The 19,419-nt window shown below is 28.3% G+C and overlaps 1 pseudogene; it reads left to right on the plus strand.

The window, feature by feature from the left end:
• The first annotated feature begins 5,559 nt into the window (after positions 1-5,559).
• LOC110664156 (GDSL esterase/lipase At2g42990-like) lies at positions 5,560-14,920 on the plus strand (annotated as a pseudogene).
• Positions 14,921-19,419: the final 4,499 nt, after the last annotated feature.

Consider the following 19,419-nt stretch of genomic DNA (forward strand, 5'->3'; position numbering starts at 1 on the left):
AAATATGGGCCGAAGATTGTAGGCCTGATATTCTATTTATTTATGAATGAATTACCATTTAGTTCTGAATATTTTCATTATTTGTTAATTTATTTATACATTTTGATAATTATATTATTTAATTTTAAAATTTAACTCCGTCAACTATGCTCAATTATTCAAAAAACTCATAATTTGGTATTAATTTTCAGTGAAAAATTACTATTTACTCTCTTGATATTATGATTATTGTCGAATTAATTTTTATATTTTAAAAATTAGATTAATAGGTCTCTAAAATTTGATTTTATCAAGATATCTTGATACTTATATATGATTCTATTTTCAAATTTAATGACGTGTGAATAAAGAGATTTACGAATTAATAATAGAAATGAATTGTCTAAAAGAAATACCTCGATTTAGATATTTTGAGAAACCTAATATATTAAAAGAGATTAAAAAAATGAAAGAGATTTGGATAACTTAATATATGGAAAGAGATAATAATAATAATAATAATAATAATAATAATAATAATAATAATAATAATAATAAGCTTTATTTTTAAAAATGTTTATTAAATATTTTTAATTTTGATTTTAATTTAAATTTAATATATTTTAATTATAAGCATTTCAAAAAAAGCATAATAATATTTTTAAATAATTTTAAAAAAAATGATATACAATTTAATCATTGAATATTATCACTGTTTACAAGTCAGTTCCTATACTTTTAAAAACTCATTAAAATAGTTAACTTTTACCACTATTAACTGTATAATTCTTTCATCCATTTTAAAACAGATTTTCTATTAAGAAAATTATCAAATTAGAGAGAAATTTCTAAAACTCAAATTGCCCTCCTTTAATCCATCCTCATGTACCATACTTCCCTCACCTCTTCCCTCCCTCACCATAGCCGCTACTTCCACACTCTAGACTTTCACTCGCGCCAAACATAATCACTAACTCCCAATACCTATGTTCACTTACCCTCATGACATCGATCCAATTAAACCCAGCTCCTTATCTAAAATCATCAAACCAAACCTGCACAAACCCCATTCCCCTCACTGACAGACCTATTTCTCCTCACTCAATGCCAAGACCCACCTACTCACCTTTCCTTTGAATACCCAGCATTGCCTAGAACAGCATCGATCACAACATGAAAAAGAGGGTGGGGTTACACATGAGAGTATTGATCACATGAGAGAGAGGGTACGGGTTAGATATGTTTACTCTTCACTTTGTATCTATAGTCCTTGACGAGCAGAACATGCTCCTCATTCTGCCTCCCTTTCTCTTTCTGCTCGATCAGTGACACATCCACCAAGCCACTCGGAGAGAGCCAATTATGTCCTTGTAAGTATGCATACTAATTGTAACATCCCTAATTTTTAAATTATTTATTTTATGGATAAATATTAATACTTTATTTTATTAAAATTTTAAAAAATTATTTGAAATTTTTTAAATTTTAGGAATCGGATTTGATTTTTCAGAATTAATTAACTTTGTTAATTTTTACAAATTAATTTAAAGATTACGTGGCAAAATTAAAAATATATTTAGATTCTACAAATTTTTTTGAGTTTTTTTAAATTTTTTTGAAATTTTTGGGCCTTGTTTTTTATCCCAGGACAGAGTAAAAATTCAATTTTGAGTATTCTGAATCGGACTGGCCTTCTTCTTTTTCTTTTTCCCTCTCCCTTGCGCCCCCGACCTCCTCCCTTCCCTCTCCTTTTTCTCTCTCCTCCCTCCTCCCCTCGCCGGCCAGCCATCAACCCAGCCTTCCCCAGTCACCGGCACACCTCCAGGACGCCTCCCCGTCTGCCGACGCCCCAGTTGGCTAGAAAATCACGCCAAAGCTCCCCCTGCCCGTGCGCTGTTTCAACTTCCACTGTCGATTCCAGCTGATCCGGCTATCGATTGGACCGGGTCTTGTCCCAAAACCCATATACACCTCAAGAGCTTTCAATAGATACTAAGAATACAAAAATCCATCAAGTGGTTTGTCCAATTTTTACCCGAAAAATTTTAGCCAATTTTAACTTTTGAGCTAGATTTCTCACAAACCGTGAACCCCACGAAAAATCTAAGAGTACCAATCCCCTCGATGAGAGCTTCGCGGTAATACCCATTTCAAAATTTTTCAATACCGTTTTTTGATAGGTCCCATGAAACTGTTAGTAGTATGCCCTAGAGCATATCATTTAGTATGTATCTTTTACATGTTTTTATTAATAAAAGATATTTTCACTTTTCCGTCTACATAATATATTTATGTGTAATAGAAAAGATCCATTAATATTTTATTAAAAATTCTATTCTTAAGTTGTTAAAAATATGAATGACAGTATTTCTAGCACAAAGTATCATAAATAGGTTCATAATCGAGGATACTTCACAATAAGGACATAACTTATTCAAAAAGATTGTAATCATGTTTGTTCCCAAGTTATTTATATGAGATGTAAATAAGATGGAATGGTGAGTCTCATGCCATGTAACAAACATGATAGGCACTTATACATGATAAGTAGGTCGAACCAATGACATTTATGACAAGCACATGGAATTTACTCTTATCAATGCATTGCCATAAATCATATCAGTGCATATAATCTTTAGACCTAAGATAGCACAGTTATCTTATATATAGGTGGTTTGAGTTTGATACTGCTTTCATACTTGTAGTGTGTATGGGTATGTGGGCATATGTTGGCTCCTATTAGTTATATATGGAGGCAGGTGTTGATCAAGATGGAATCTATTCCTCTAAGTAAATAGGGATAAAATCCTATGTTCATTTAATTATTCTTGATATTTCAAGTTCCTGGCCAGGACAGATAGATTTATTCAGAAAAGAGTTTCTGATGAGAAAATCTTTTAAATCAAGAACTGGAATTAAAAGAGAATATAATATTCATAGCAAATGGGGTTTGATATAAATCATGACTCCAGCTCGAATTGGGATTTTGTAACAGAGAGATTCTAGTGCATGATAACATATGATTATAGGTTCATTTAAGGTAAACTTTATTACTAATTGGGTGGCCATTGCATGCTATGCTAGGTGTTAACCATGGTCTATGAGGTATATAAAATGATTTAGAGAAATCATTTATGGTAAGAAAGAGTTCTGATGATATTAAGAGTTGATATCATGTCTCATTGTCAATTAGTGATGAGCTTAGTAAGTCATACACATACACAAATAATCACCAAATTAAAATATGATTTAATTAATTAATTAAAGATTTTAATTGATTAATTAAATAGGTTTGGTTTGCAATTAGATTGCAAAGTCCCTAGCATGGCTTGAAACCAAATCTAGGTTATTGGATGTATAGTATAAGTTAAATTTATATTTAAAGTGTTTAAATATGAATTTAATTAATGAGAAATTAATTAATAAAGATTAATTTATTTATTTATATTTGATATAAATTGATTAGAAGAAGAGAAATAATTATTTTGGGTTGAGAACTCAAAATTAAGACACAGGGGTATTTTGGTCATTTCACAGGGTGACATGTGGCATCATGAGATGGTGACACATGGCACTAGATATAAGCTTGTCAAATGTCTTTTAATCATGTAAGATGATCAAAGTCAAGATTAAATATAGGTTTGACACTTGGCACAATGTGATTGGGTCAATTAAACCTAGAATCAATCAGAGGGTGACATGTGGCAAGGGTTTTAAGTGTTGACCTAGCTATATAAGTGTAAGGATGAAAGAACAAAAACACAAGCTGCCATTCATCTCTTTGTGCCCCCACCCTTGGCTGCTCTCCCTTCTCTTCTTCTTCATCTCTCATCAATTCAAAGAGATTAGACAATAATCTCTTGAATTAAAAATACTAAAAATTGTTTCTAGTGTCCTGTTTACATCTGTAATCTCTCAAAAGGCAAAACTTGATTTTCTAATTCATATAAAAAGCTTTAGAAGCTGTTCAAGGGCTGCCATAGGTGATCTTGGTGTGGACAAGCTAGAGGGACAACATCTGGTGTCCTAAGGCACATTCCAAAGGTGTCAAACACACTGCAGTGCATCAAAAGGTTAGTGCACTTGTTCTTGTTCTAATCTAAGGTTCTAATGAATTAATCTGATTAATTCTAAAATCTTAAATAGCAAATCTAGATCCAAAACATATTAAAAGAGTTTTAATATGTTATTTATCATTGAAATCAAATAGATAAAAATGAATCTTGCATGATGCATGTGACCCGAGGTGAAAAATTTTTGAATTCAATGATATAAACTTGTGTTTTTCATGCTTCCGCTCCTTCAATTGGTATCAGAGCCACTATATTTGCCATTTAGATTGTTGATTATATAATTTAATTGTGTGGTTTGATTATGAGATGATAGATCCATTGCTAGTTGCAAAGGAAAAGTGGCGGCTTGGTGATGAACACCATTGGTGCGCACACTTTGTGGTCACCAATGGTGTGCGCAATGTTTGGATTTTTAATTTACAATTATTGTATGATATAAAAGCTCATCCTATGTCTAATTAAATTGTTTAATTAGAGTTTTAATCACACAATTAAATTTTGATTCAGATCTGAATTTTAAAAGTTGTTTGAATGTGATTCAAATCTGAATTTTTAAAGTTGTTTGAATGTGATTAAAATCTGAATTTTTTAAAGTTGTTTGAATGTGATTCAAATCTGAATTTTTAAAGTTGTTTGAATGTAATTAAAATCTGAATTTTTTAAAGTTGTTTGAATGTGATTCAAATCTGAATTTTAAAAGTTGTTTGAATGTGATTCAAAAATAAATTTTTAAAGTTGTTTGAATATGATTCAAATCTGAATTTTTTAAATTTGTTTGAATGTTATTCAAATATGAATTTTTAAATTTTTTTGAATATAATTCAAATATGAATTTTTAAATTTGTTTGAATGAGATTCAAATCTGAATTTTTAAATTTGTTTGAATTATATTCAAATATGGATTTTTAAGTTGAATATGAGATATTCAATTTAATTTAAATATGTATGTTTTATTTAATTGTTAAATAGTGATATGCATGATGGATGATCATGGACTATAAAAGACTAATATGATTGGATTTATTTCTTTTATGTTTCTTTGGGTTGTAAATTAATTAATTTATTTTAATTTATTTTTGGGTATGTATTATTAAGGTTGTAATAATTTTGGATTGTAATTTCATTTATTTAGTTCTTGTAAATTTGTCTTGGTATGGCAAGGATTACTATGTAATTGGATTGCAAGAAGATCAAGGAGGTCAAGAGCATTGGTGGGACCAGTGGGAGGATTTCAAGATCAAGTGTTGATTATGTACTCCTTCAGCAACTCTTGTAAAATGAATGAATGAAATGCACCTAAGAATGCCCTGATTCAATTCTTGGTGGCTCAGAATTGAATCCTTTAGAAAGTCCATGATCATACCATATTTACTGTTTATCCATGAATGCATAAGATGTATGAGAATGTATGTAAGTACTGTACTGTATGAATGCTGCCAGCCATTAAAAATTTAGAACCACACACCAAACTTTGCTGCCACTTCTTGATTTTCTTCTTCTAACAAGAATAGTTCAGTATCGTATATTTAACTCAGGTCCATTTTCCATATTCATCCTCTTTAAGCTTCCCTAACTCGCTAGCCATTTGGGGAAGAAAATATGGCAAATATGCGTATTCTTGTTCTCTTATTATCACTGTTAGTACTACTAGTTGCTGATGAAACCTCAGCCAAAGTTCCAGCAATCATGGTGTTTGGAGATTCATTTGTTGATGCTGGAGATAACAATGTGATTTCCACTGTTCTCAAGAGCAATTTCCAGCCTTATGGCCGAGATTTTGAAGGTGGTCGCCCCACCGGACGCTTCTCTAATGGCCGTATCCCTCCTGACTTCATTTCTCAGGCTTTCGGTCTCAAGCCAGCAATTCCTGCTTACTTAGATCCCTTGTATACTATATCAGATTTTGCTACTGGTGTTTGCTTTGCCTCTGCTGGAACTAGCTATGACAATGCTACTTCTGAAGTCTTTGTGAGTCTCTTAAATTTTACCTAAAAAAAAAAACAATCGAAAATTCGATTGCATTGTATTTTACTACGGCTTAAGAATTGAAATCTTTTTTGTTTTTGTACATGCAGAATGTGATACCCCTATGGGAGGAGCTAGAGTACTTCAAGGATTATCAGAACAAACTGAGAGCCTATTTTGGAAATGAGAAGGCAAAGGAGATAGTGAGTGAGGCTAGTGGTGGCCACGGTCCGGTTTGGAACCGGAACCGAACCGAAACCGGACCGAAACCGGTCAAAACCGAAAACCGTTATAAAACCGAACCTAAATCGTTCCTCCATGGTTTGGTTCAGGTTCAAGATATTATAAAACCGTTGAACCATCGGTTTGATTCGAATTAAAACCGTCGGTTTAACTCGAATCGAACCAGCGATTCGATTAGAATGTGTACAGTAAATTATACATCATTGTGGCAAAGATCAGCCTAATCGCCACACCGCCACTTTCACCTACTCGTGGCAAACCACTCCACAACAGCCTACCCCTGCAAATGTCTATTCAAATGTCATTTCTTTTTTTTTTATAATCATTTATTAAATTTCAAAATCAATTATTTTTATTATTTTAATCTCAAACGGTAAAATTATTTACCATTACTGTTTTTTTTATTTTAATTGTAAAATTACCCTTTAGTCCCTAATAACAGTAAAAAAATAATTACTTTTTGGGGATAATTTTAGAAATAAAAAATTTATAAAAACTCTATAAATACCTCAATTCATCCACTTAATTCATTCACACTACTCTTAAATTCTCTCCAATCTCTCAAATCTCTCAAATTTTCTACACAATTATTCTCAAATCTCTCTTTAATTCTCAATATTCTCTAAATTTTTACACTTTATTTTTTTTACACTCATAAAAATTTCTTATATCCTATTATTTTATTCAATAACTCTATTATTATTTTTTTATACTATCATTAAAATTTTAATATTTTCTTTATTACTCTATTTTTTTATATACTCATAAAAATTTTCACTATCTCTAATTTTTAATTTAAAATTTTACACTATTTTTTTTGTTTGCAAATTTCTAATTTTTTTTTTTATCTTCTACACTTCTTTTTTCAAATTTCTAGTACCTTCTATTTTTTGTTATCTCTATACTATTTTTTTTTTCAAATTTTATCATAGTATCATTCTTTTTTTTTTTGAGAAAATGGTGTGTTTTTTATGAGAGACATACTGCTGATAATATTTATAGAATGATTAAAAATATTTTAGAAGAATATAGATTAGTTTATAAAATTTTTTCAATTGGTTTTGATAATGCTGCTGCAAATTCTGCATCAATTAATGACATTAAAAAAATTTGCCAACCCAATTTTGGGGGAAAATTTTTTCATATTAGGTGTGCATGTCATGTATTAAATTTGTGTGTGCAAGATGGTTTAAGAACCCTAGATGAATTTATTTCTCCCATCAAAAAAACAATTTCATTTTTATGGGGACATCCTCAAATTATGAAAGAATGGGCTAAATTTTGTAAAATAAATAATAAAAGAAAAAAAAGATTTTCAAGAGATGTTCCCACTCGTTGGAATTCAACATATGAATTACTAAATGAGTCATTTGGATATAGAGATTTATTGTGCACATTTATTAGCAATAATGTGCCACAAGTTCAACTATATCCACAAAATTGGGACATTTGTACAAAACTTTTGGATATTTTAAAAGTTTTTAATGATGCTACATATACATTGAGTGGTGTTTATTATCCTACATCTCATTTATTTATGATTGAATGTCTTAATATTATAGGTGCATTGCAAGACCATGAAAATGATGTTAATTTAAAAGATTGCATTTCTAACATAAAAAAAATGGTTAAATTATTTCAAAAATATTCCTCCACTTTATCTTGTTGCTTGTTTTTTTGATCTTAGATGTAAATTAGATGGTTTAAATGATTATTTGTCTCTTTATTATTCATGTTTAAATCTTGATGATGAGATTGATTTTGATATTCATGCAATAATTGTTGAAATTAGAAAATTAATTTTTGATTTATATAGTGAATTTTGTTCTTCTAGTCAACAATTAGTTTCTCAATCTCAGCCTTCTAGTCAAGTTCAGAATGAGCCAACCTCTAAAATAAGCATGGGTGATCGTGCCTTATTACAAAGGCAAAAAAGGCATAGAGGATCCCTTGGTAATAATTCTGAATTTGATATTTATTTAACCACTATTTTCGAGTTTGGTGATAGTAGTGCAGGTAAAGAATTTCCAGTACTTGATTGGTGGCGTCGCTATACAAATACTTTTCCCACCCTTGCACTAATTGCTAAACAAATTTTAGCAGCACCAGTCTCCACAGTTGCAGTTGAACAAGCTTTTAGTGCAGGTAGTAGTATATTAGATGAGACACGATCTAATATGGTTCCTGAATCATTAGAAGCTCAAACATGTTTAGATGATTGGATTAAGGTAGCCTTAAGGCAACAAGAGATCACACGTGAAGGAAATAAAGATTTATATGACATAGGAACCGATGGAACAACAACGGAATCGAGCGGTTGTGGAAGTGATTAGGGTAAGGGGGTTATCTAACTCTAAATAGAAGGTAAGAGAACTACGTGGGCTTTGATTCCTCTAAACCCCAAGAGGATACGTAGGCAACTTAATTTCTACAAAATTAAGTTCAAGCCCTTCTTCCTTTTTTTTTTTTAACTAAAATTAATTTAATCTCTTTTCATTTCTATAATTTTTTTAAATTAACTCTATACATTTCTTATTATTTTTTATTACAAATACAAATAATATCATTTTTTTCTTTTTTTTTTTAAATATTTATTTCACCAAATTTTTTCTCCTATTTTTTGATCAAACTGTCCTAAACCATCCCCCGAACCGCCCTAAACCGTCTCTTGAACCGCTCCAAACCGCCCAACTCTAAACCGCCTATTAAACCGTTTTAAACCGGGGCTCGAACCAAAACCGGCAGTTCACGAACCGCCCTTTAAACCGTCTCTTAGCGGTTCGGTTCTGGTTCAATATTTCTCTGAACCTAAACCGGCGGTTCCTGAACCGTGGCCACCCCTAAGTGAGGCATTGTATTTGATGAGCTTAGGAACAAACGATTTCCTGGAAAATTAGTACACGTTTGCAACAAGGCGAGTACAATTCAGTGTCAAACAATACCAAGATTTTCTTGTTTCACTTGCTAGAGATTTCATTACCAAACTCTACGGTCTTGGAGCTAGGAAGATATCACTAACTGGGGTTCCTCCAATGGGGTGTTTGCCACTGGAGAGGACCACAAATTTCATAGGTCAACATGATTGTTTAGGGGAGTACAATACTGTTGCTTTAGAATTCAATGGGAAGTTGGAGGGCTTGGTTTCACAGCTGAACAAGGAGCTTCTTGTACTCAAGATGCTGTTTACAAGAAATGCTTATGACGTTTTCCATGATATCATCAGAAGACCTTCTCAGTACGGTAAGCTCTACTAAATTAATGCTTAATTATGTCAACTAATTACGTATATATGTGTTCTTTCTTTATATATTTGTGCACATGCCCATTCCTTAATAGATTAAAGAGCTTGAGCAAGTCTAGCAATTTTTTTTTGGGGGGAAGCAAGTCTAGTAATTTACTAATTCATAAGCAATAAGAAATATGAATTATCTGTGTGCTTTGCTTGTTCCGTGTGTGTTTTTAACCAATTAAAAAAAAAATTACTTCTATTATACTAAAATAGCTAACACTTATAAAGCCTATTTACTTATGTAAAACAGTTTTTTATTTTTTATTTTCTAAGAAAATTCTAGTTTTTATTTTCTATTGAAAATAAGAAAAATATAAAAAAGTGTTCACCTTCCCAATAATTAAAAACAATTTTTTAATTAAAAAAAAATAAAAAAAGTATTCATATATTTCATAATTAAAAAAATAAATTACTATAAAATATATTTTAAACTCATTTTATTAATAAAATTATTTTAGTATATATTATTCATTTATTTTATAATAATATAATTAATTTTTTGTTATTATAAATAAATATTTTGTAAAATAATTATTTATTTTTAATTATAGAAAAGTCATTATTTTTTATTTGAAAAACAATTGAAAAATATGAATTTTATTATAAAAATATGTAGAAAATAACTCTAAAACTAGTTTTTCAATTACCATTTGAAAAATATGAATATTTGAATAAAAAATTCTGTTTTCAGTTTTTTTTTTAAAAAAAATTTTCAGAATATTACTCTACCTGTTGCTAAAAGTACTAAAAGTGTTTGCTCTTACCGTTTTGCCCATCAAATAGGCCTTTTTCATCAACCATTGTAAAGTGAAAAATAGATATACAAAATTGAAGATAATTGAATGATAATGGATGGTTGCCACATTGCACTGAAAAATTAATTTAAAAATATTATGTCATTAAACTAATGAATTATTATTATTATTTTTCAGTATTAATGAATTATATTTAATTTAAAAAATTTAAATAATTAGAATATTATAAATTATCAATATTAAAATTTATGTTTATTATGAAAAAAATGATAAAATATTTATAAAAAAATTAAAAATAAATTTAAAACTTATTAACTCATTCAGAAAATAAAAATAGTCAATTAAATAATATTTTTAAGAATGAAAATAAAATAATATAATTAACTCAACTTTCAAATCAACAATTTATTATTATTTTTTTATCATTTTTTTGTTATTTTACTTTTTTCAAAATTTTTTAATTAATGTATATTATTTACTGTTTTAAAATTACTATAATTTTTTTATCAGAAAGTGTTAAAAAAATTAAAATTAAAATGTTTATTAAAATATAAAAATAGTTTTATTTTTTTTAGTTTTGAAGTAGGAAAATTTTTAATATTGAGATTTTTTAGAAAAATCTTAAGTGTTAATGTTATAAAATCATTTTAATTGTTCAAGGACTTTGTAGTTAGCAAAGAGTATACTGCTACCATTTTTTAATTTAGTTTTTATATTTATTAATATTAAATTATTAAATCATAATAGTAATTTATTAATGTGGTCTAATATATAAAATTTCCATGTCAATACTTTTTTTTTATTATTTTATGTTTATTTTAGTTTTAAAATTTTTATTTATTTAGCTCTTATTACAATTCCAATTCAAAGCTTGATGTTTTGATAATAATTCTAATATTATGTAGATAAATTTCATTAATTTTTCTGATTTTAAGCTATTGAGATATTTTATTATTAAACCTATTGAATTTATCCATAAAAATATAATATCATTTAAATATTTCATATTATGCAAATAACACATAATTAAATTATCAGTTGAATGTAAAAGATATTTTTCATTTTTTTTTATATATGTAAATACTCCAACAACATGAATTCTAAATATTGCAATCTCTCATTTAAAATAAACTAAAAATAATCTATAATATTCTCATTAAAAAATAATGCAAATTATATTATTACAAAATTAAACTGCACACCAAGAAAATATATATAAACCATTAATTGGACAAGCAATTTATATATATATATATATATATATATATATATATATATATTAAACCTCAACTTTGAATTAGTGTTCCAATAAACAGTAATATAAAATTTTTATTAGGTAATTGCTATTGCAAAATAACCAATTAATTCCCACTGATTTAGTCACAACCATCCCATAGGCAAGGAAGGCGACCCACTAATGGGACAAAAGGACGAAGAACCCCCTTGCCTCTAAGGCCAGAGGAATTAGCTGTGAAACTAACAAAAATCGAGATCGAGTTTCAAAGAACAAAGGAAAAACTAGATATGATTATTTAATTTATATATGTTATTAATTCTAGATATGATTATTTAATTTATCATTAAATATTAATTTCATTACTTAGTTTTAATTTATTATTCAAAGTTTTATTTTTATTTTTATTTTTATTTTTATTTTTATTTGATGAAGTTAATATATCAAATTTTGATAAATGGTTTTTTTTAAGTGTAAAAATGGATTTTAAAAAAACAATTAGCTATAACATTGTCAAAAATTTGATGAATTATTATTAATATATATTAAAAAAGTAAGCACTTTTATTATTCCTACCAAAAACAATTAAAGTGTCATTAGGCCTTACTGTAAATGTCGGTCCACCTTTTAATTTTGGCAAATCTTATAGATTGTTCTCTCTATTTATACTTTCTTTTGCTTTTGCACATGTTCTCCCTTTAGTTGTTTATGGAATGTAGTGAGGCTCGCATAACCTTTTAATTGTCTTTATTTAAATATAATTGATTTTTTTTGCAATAATTAATGGCACAAAATTAATTATATTTTTTAATACAATTGGCTGTAATTAGAACTTGAACTCGATATCTTAAGAGCCTCAGAGACAACTCCAGTATCATAACTATATCTTTGATGTTATAATAAATATGACTTATTATATAATAAAAAAAAAAACATAGCACAAAATAAAATCATGAATAAGTTTATTAAAAAAATTAAAAGATTTTGTATTTTAAAATAATTATTAATATTCCACAAAATTGTAATGAAATAAGTGTTTAATTAATAATTTTTTCATAAAAATTATGCTTATTCTAACTATAATTATGTCATTGAAAAAAATTATATCTGTTATTTTTAATCCATTTTATATTTAGTGATGAAAAAGAAAGGAAAATGTCCTAAAAATAAAATAGAAATTGACTAAATGTTAACATTGTGCTTATCTAGGAACAAAACTGTAGGACAAAAGAAAAGACAATGCAGATCAAGTCTCACCATCATCTATAGCTCATGCCAATAATAATAATAATAATAATAATAAATCATTTCTCCTATTTTTTTAATGTATTTGAAATTTAGTGAATATGATTCAATAACCCTATAAAGAGTAAATTTCTAATTTTGAATCATGAGTAATGACCTAAATATATATCATACAATCAAACTAATTGGAAACAGAGACTTTGGCTCAGGATGTTAGAGCTTTTTCGCTTGATCATCTTTCTTATGTTGTTAATTTCATCCCTAGATCAGTTGATCGAGCGCTAACTGGGTTGCCAATATAGCTAGACTTAGGAGTCTCTCTCAAGTGAAATTTTAAAATATAATCATTGCAAATACTACGATTTTTACTTTACACATTGACTATAGTAAATTTCATGTGAGTCTTACTATAATCAATGATAAAAAATTATCCATTGTACATACAATAGTTGTATTGAATAATTTCTCCACTCAATGATGATTTTCATATGTATGCACCCAGTTATCTCTCTGGTTTTTGAATATATATATATAAATATATAAACTAAAAAGAATTTGTTAATATCTCGTATTGGTTTAGCTAGGATAAGGGTAATGTGCTTCTTATATGGTCTTGGTCACTTCTCCCCTTCGAGCTAGCTTGAGTTAGGCCCAATTTATCTTCTTAAAATAGTATCAAAGCCTACTCAAATAATGTTGAGCCTCTCATAAGTGTTTCACGCTCTTGGTTTTTAATCCTAGGCGTGAGAGGAGTGTGTTAATATCCCACATTGATTTAGGATATGGGTAATATACTTCTTATATGGCCTTGGGCACTCCTCCCAGCCCCTTAGACTAACATTTGAGGGTGAGTTAGGGCAAGTCTATTTTCTTAAGATGATATCAAAGCCTTGCTAACCAATATTAAGCCTTTCATAAGTATTTCATGCTCTAGTTGTTTAATCTTGGCTATAAAAGTTTTTTTTTTTGGGGGGGGGGAGCGGTGTGTGGTTTAGTTTGGAATTGAGATAATGTACTCTTTATATGACCTTAGACATTCCTCCCCCTTAAGCTAATTTTTGAAAGTGAGTTAGTTCTGATCTATTTTTTTTAAGATGGTACTCAAGCCTCCCCAATCAATGTTGAGCCTTTTATAAGTGTTTCAAACTCTAGGCATTTAATCATGGGCATGAAGGGGGTGTGTTAATATTCTATATTATTTTAAGATAGGGGTAATATATTCCTTATTTGTCTTTTGGCACTCCTCTCCTCTTGAGCTAACTTTTGAGGGTAAGTTAGACTTGACCCATTTTTTTAAGAATAATAAAAGTGGAACTATCCCATATCATCCTAAGGTTAAATAAAGACCCCTCCTCATCAATAGGGTAGAGAATTAAGAAATGCAGAAATAAAGAACACTAAGGCTTATAGAGAATATAAACTATAAATATGTGTGTTCCACTTGTTAGGCAGAAGGGGCCTAAGAGAAAATCAGGGCTAGGCTTTGCCAGCTGCACTCATAAAGACTCACACCAACTTAACGAGGATTTGATGCTACTTGGGAAAGCAATGAATGTTTTTGTGTGGCATTTATGGTCCTCACATGAATAATAAAATTATCAACTAATTTAGTTTTTTAATTTTAAGTGTGCTACTATAAATACGATTTTATATAAAAAAATTTTAATAATTTTAAATTAAATATTTATATTAAGATTAAATTTTCACAACGTATTGGTATTTAATTCTACCTTCAAAAAGAGGGCAACTAGGTTCCAAATATTAAAAATCAAACAAATAAATTCAAGAATGAATGCAATGGAGAGATGAAACACTAGCATGCATAAATGCTTTACAGCCACAAATTTTCTGCTCCAATATAATATAAAGAAAGTGTTTATAAAGAGCATAAAAATATAGTATTTTTGCTTATTGGTGTGGATGATTGGCTGGATTCGAGGTGACGGAAATGGCATGTTGTGCAACAGGAACATTTGAAATGAGTTACCTCTGCAATGAACATTCATTTACGTGACCAGATGCCAATAAATATGTATTTTGGGATGCCTTCCATCCCACTGAGAAAACAAACCAAATTATATCTGCTCACCTCATCCCTACACTTCTTGCTGAGTTTCACTGAATTATGAACTATTGCTGGGTATTGTTAATTTCTTTCTCTTGTGTTCAGCTATATATATATATATATATAGACACACACACACACTAATAGCTAGATTGCAGACTCTTGTTATCAAAGTTAGGGTTCAATAATTAAATTTATAAAGATTAATTTAAATAAATATATCTATCTATACATATATAGTAGAAAAATTTTTCTTGAAACTGCCATATGGCACTTATCACTAGTGCTGCCGGGGAGTGCTTATTATTTATAAATTAGTTTATTTTTATGCTAAGTATTTATTTTTTTAGCAAGTATTTATTTTCTTTTAAGTATCTTTAGTATTAATATTATTATCTCAATTTTCATAATTTAAATAATTATTTATTTAATAATTAGTTGTCAAAACTCAAGACCTTAATAATTAAATTTATTATATTATTTTTTAGTCTATTAAAAATATAATTAATATTTTTTTAATGTTCATGCATCTCAAAGTATTCATATATTTTTAATCATGGATCTTTTTTCCATTTTCACAATCTTTTATATATTTTATCTATATAGATTTTATAAAAATTATATTTGATTATTTTTATAATCATAAAAATTTTATTTATATTAAAATAATTTTGGTTTGAAAAGAATATTACTTGACATATTTAATTATTACTTATTTTAATTCTTAAATTTTCATAACTTTTTTTTTAATTTCAACAATTTCATTTCATTATAAAAATTTTGGAAATTTATTAATATTAAAATAATTTTGGTTTGAAAAGAATATTACTAGACATATTTAATTAATAATTATTTTAATTCTTAAATTTTTATAAATTTCTTTTTTTTATTGTTTTTTAAATTTCAGCTATTTCATTTATTATAAAAATTTAATAATTATATTTTAAAAATTATAAGGAATTTGTTATTCTCTTTATTGCTAAAAGAATTCATACATTAGTTAAATTACTTAATTAAGTATTGTGCTTTTTTTTATTATAATAAAATATAAATAACATATTAAATGTATATTAAGAATATTTTATTTTCCTGAATTTTCTTCCTTATTTAATAAATTAATTTTCATTCAATCATTAAATTTTAACCAATTAATACATATTGTATTAATTGTGTTAATTGACTTCGTTATGTTACTATTCAATATCTCCTTAAATTTTTCATAACTGTTTAGAGTCATTCTTTTATATATATATATATGACGATGATTTTATCCATTAATTAGTTGAATTTTTCTTAAACTACTGATAAAAAAGAAAATTAAAATTAGATGAATTTCTTCAGAATGATTTATTTAAAATATTAATTAAATTTTAAAAAAATAGAAAAGATAACTATGTTTTAAAGTTGTTTCACTTCTTAAATTTAACCAATAAAAATGTATTCATTGAAATATTAGTTAATTAAAAATATTAATTAATTAAATATTTTAAAATTATAAAAAATTATATCAGCATTCAACTAGTGTGTGTCTATATATATATATATATATATAGAGAGAGAGAGAGAGAGAGAGAGAGAGAGAGAGAGAGAGAGAGTATTGGGGATAGTACAATTTAGTGCTATGTACTTTCACACATTTTCAATTTGAGGATTGAACTAAGTTTTGTTAAAAATTGAGGATTATACTACAACACCGCTAGCAATTTGGGGATTCAAAGGGTAACGTTGCTAACCGCGCTAACGTGACATACTAACATCAGCACCATGTCTAATGTGGCATGCTAACATTAGCCCAATGTATGATGTGGCATGCTGACGTCAACACCACATAAGCAAATTCCTAATTTTGCAAAAGATTAAATGTACGACTCCCTAAATTATAAATAAAACAAAGTTTCAGTCCCGAATGCTAAAAGCACAAAAATTTCGAAAGTATATAGAAAAATAAAAAATGAAAAGGAGAGAAGGAGAAGAAAGAAAAAAAATAGGAAAAAGAGGGTGGCATAGGAGAGAGAGAGAGAGAGAGAGAGAGAGAGAGAGAGAGAGAGAGAGGAATGGGTGTCCCATTCCTTTCTCCCTCTCTCTCTCTCTCTCTCTCTCTCTCTCTCTCTCTCCTTCTCTCTCTCTATCTGTATTTCTCTCACTTTGTCTCTCTCCCATGCTTCTCTCTTTTCTTATTTACTTCTCTCTCTTTCTCTCTCCTATCTCTCCTCCCAATAAGTCACTCTGTCTTTCTTTCTCTCTCGCCTAATTTTTTATCTCTCAATTAGCTAAAGTGAAAGAAGAGGATAGTTGGATAAAATTAAGAGATATAGGGAGAGAGTTGGAGAGAGAGGCAAATAGGGAGAGAGAGAGAGAGAGAGAGAGAGAGAGAGAGAGAAACTCTCCTTTGCCTCTCTCCCTACATCTCTTTTTCCCTCTCTATCTCACTATGTCTCTCTCACTCTATATCTTTCCCATTCTCTCTCTCTCTCCCCCTCCCATGCAATCCTATCATTTCAAAATTTTTTTATTTCTCTCTTTCTCCCTCCCTCCCTCTCTTTCCTATTTTTTCCCTGTACTTTTTAAATTTTTATGTTTTTAGCATTTAGGATTAGAATTTTATTTTATTTACAATTTAAAGACTTATACTTTCAACCTTTTACAATTTAGGAATTTAATGATGTGGCGCTGATAATGCACGTGCCTTCATGATATAGCGTTGACGTCTACATACCACGTCATATGGTGTGCTGACATTAGCATGTCACGTCAGACGTGGCACTAATGTCAATATGTCATGCCAGAGCAGTTAACAGCGTTACTTAATTTTTTCTCGATTTACTAACACAATAATATAATTCTTGATTTGCAATAAAACTTAATTCAATTTTCAAATTGAAAATGCACAAAAGTACATGATATTAAATAGTACTTTTCCCTTTATTATTTTTATTTTTCTAGCTTTTCCTCTATAGTTTTTCTAATTTTATTTCTTTTAATTTTCCTAATTTACTCCTAATTAGTGTTATATATTCTTTCTAAATAGAATTGATGTAAACACTATAAATAAGAAAGAATCTTCATTTAATAGTTAGTGATTAAAGAAATAATAGCAAAGCGCTGTCAAATTTTATCTCAATTCTTATCAAAATATATTTGTGCTTTGTGGCGAATTATCTATCAAGGTGTTGTCACACCTTATTCTTTTTGGTCTAAAAATGTGGCAATCAACCTTTATAAATTTGGTGGCGATTGTCTTATCTAAAAAAGTAAAGTCCCCTTTTTTTTTCTTCCCTTATATCTTTGTTGATTTCAAATTACTAGACCTTAATTGATCAAATATGTCCATATTGAATCAAGAACCCTGAAATTCCATGCAATTCATCATCCCTTTGAAATTTTCAAAAGATAAGACCGTTTAAGAAGTTATTATTAAAACATGTCTAAGAAATTATAAAAATTAAATAAAGTGAGAAGAAAAACAAATAAACAAATAAACGTGTTTTCAAGAAACAAACAAGAGGACATAAACAAAAGAGATTGAAGGAAACCGAATGAAGAGAGAAGTTTTTCTTTGTGTTTAAAGAATTGAAAGCGAAGATCCAACAAGTAAAGGTCTTTGAAAAGCTCTTGTAGATGTATCATTCTAATTTTGTTTGTTTTCAAATGAAAATTGGTTTGCAATTTGTGAATTAGGAGAATGATTAAAATTACTCTTTGCTTTGTTTTATGAATATTATTTTGTTTTCCTTAACTTAATTAGTAGAAATTTCAATAAATTAATTATGTAGAAATTGTTTCAGTCTATTTAGTCTAATATCAATCTAATATATATCAAAATTTATTTATTTTTAACTCATTTAATTTGATATCATTCTAATACAATTGTATCTATGATCTAGTAAAACATATTATGAATATATGATCTAGTAATAACATTGTAAATATTAAAGAGATTGATAAACTTGCTAAGAATTTGGTTTAGACCAAAAAAAAAAAAAATCTTGTTTATCCTCTAATAGTTATTTGTAAAATTAGCATTGATTTTGCCATTTGTGATTGTAAATGTGAAAAGGGCAATTTTCTAATTGCGAAAAATCGATTATGCAATCGAATGGGTAATCAATTGATCAATGAATGTCTAATTACTTATATTGAAGAAAAAAACGTATTTGATAATATTAATAATGAAGTGAGGATAATTGTAATTTTTTTTAAGGTTATATATATGTTCATATTTAAATGAAATTGACTCCATTAACTAAGGTTTCTGACTCTGTCACTAAGCCTAGCAATACAGAAACATATAACTCAAAACTGCATACACTTGTATATTAAGTACATGTTGAAGCAACCTGATTTTTTTTTTTTTTTTATCTAAGTTACCAAATTCACAATGTCCTTGTTTTCCCCACTTGTATATTTTGTCCCACTCTTGAAAGGCCTAAAAAATTTTTGGATTGTGCAGACATGGTGTGGGGCTAAATACTAATGTGCTTATTAGACTGGCACATGCATGCCAAGCAAAAACACATCAACATCACACCTTGTAGTTATCGAACATGAAAGACCACTTAGCACATTCGGTT

This window comes from Hevea brasiliensis, chromosome 7 (assembly GCF_030052815.1).
Source record: "Hevea brasiliensis isolate MT/VB/25A 57/8 chromosome 7, ASM3005281v1, whole genome shotgun sequence".
Taxonomy (NCBI): domain Eukaryota; kingdom Viridiplantae; phylum Streptophyta; class Magnoliopsida; order Malpighiales; family Euphorbiaceae; genus Hevea; species Hevea brasiliensis.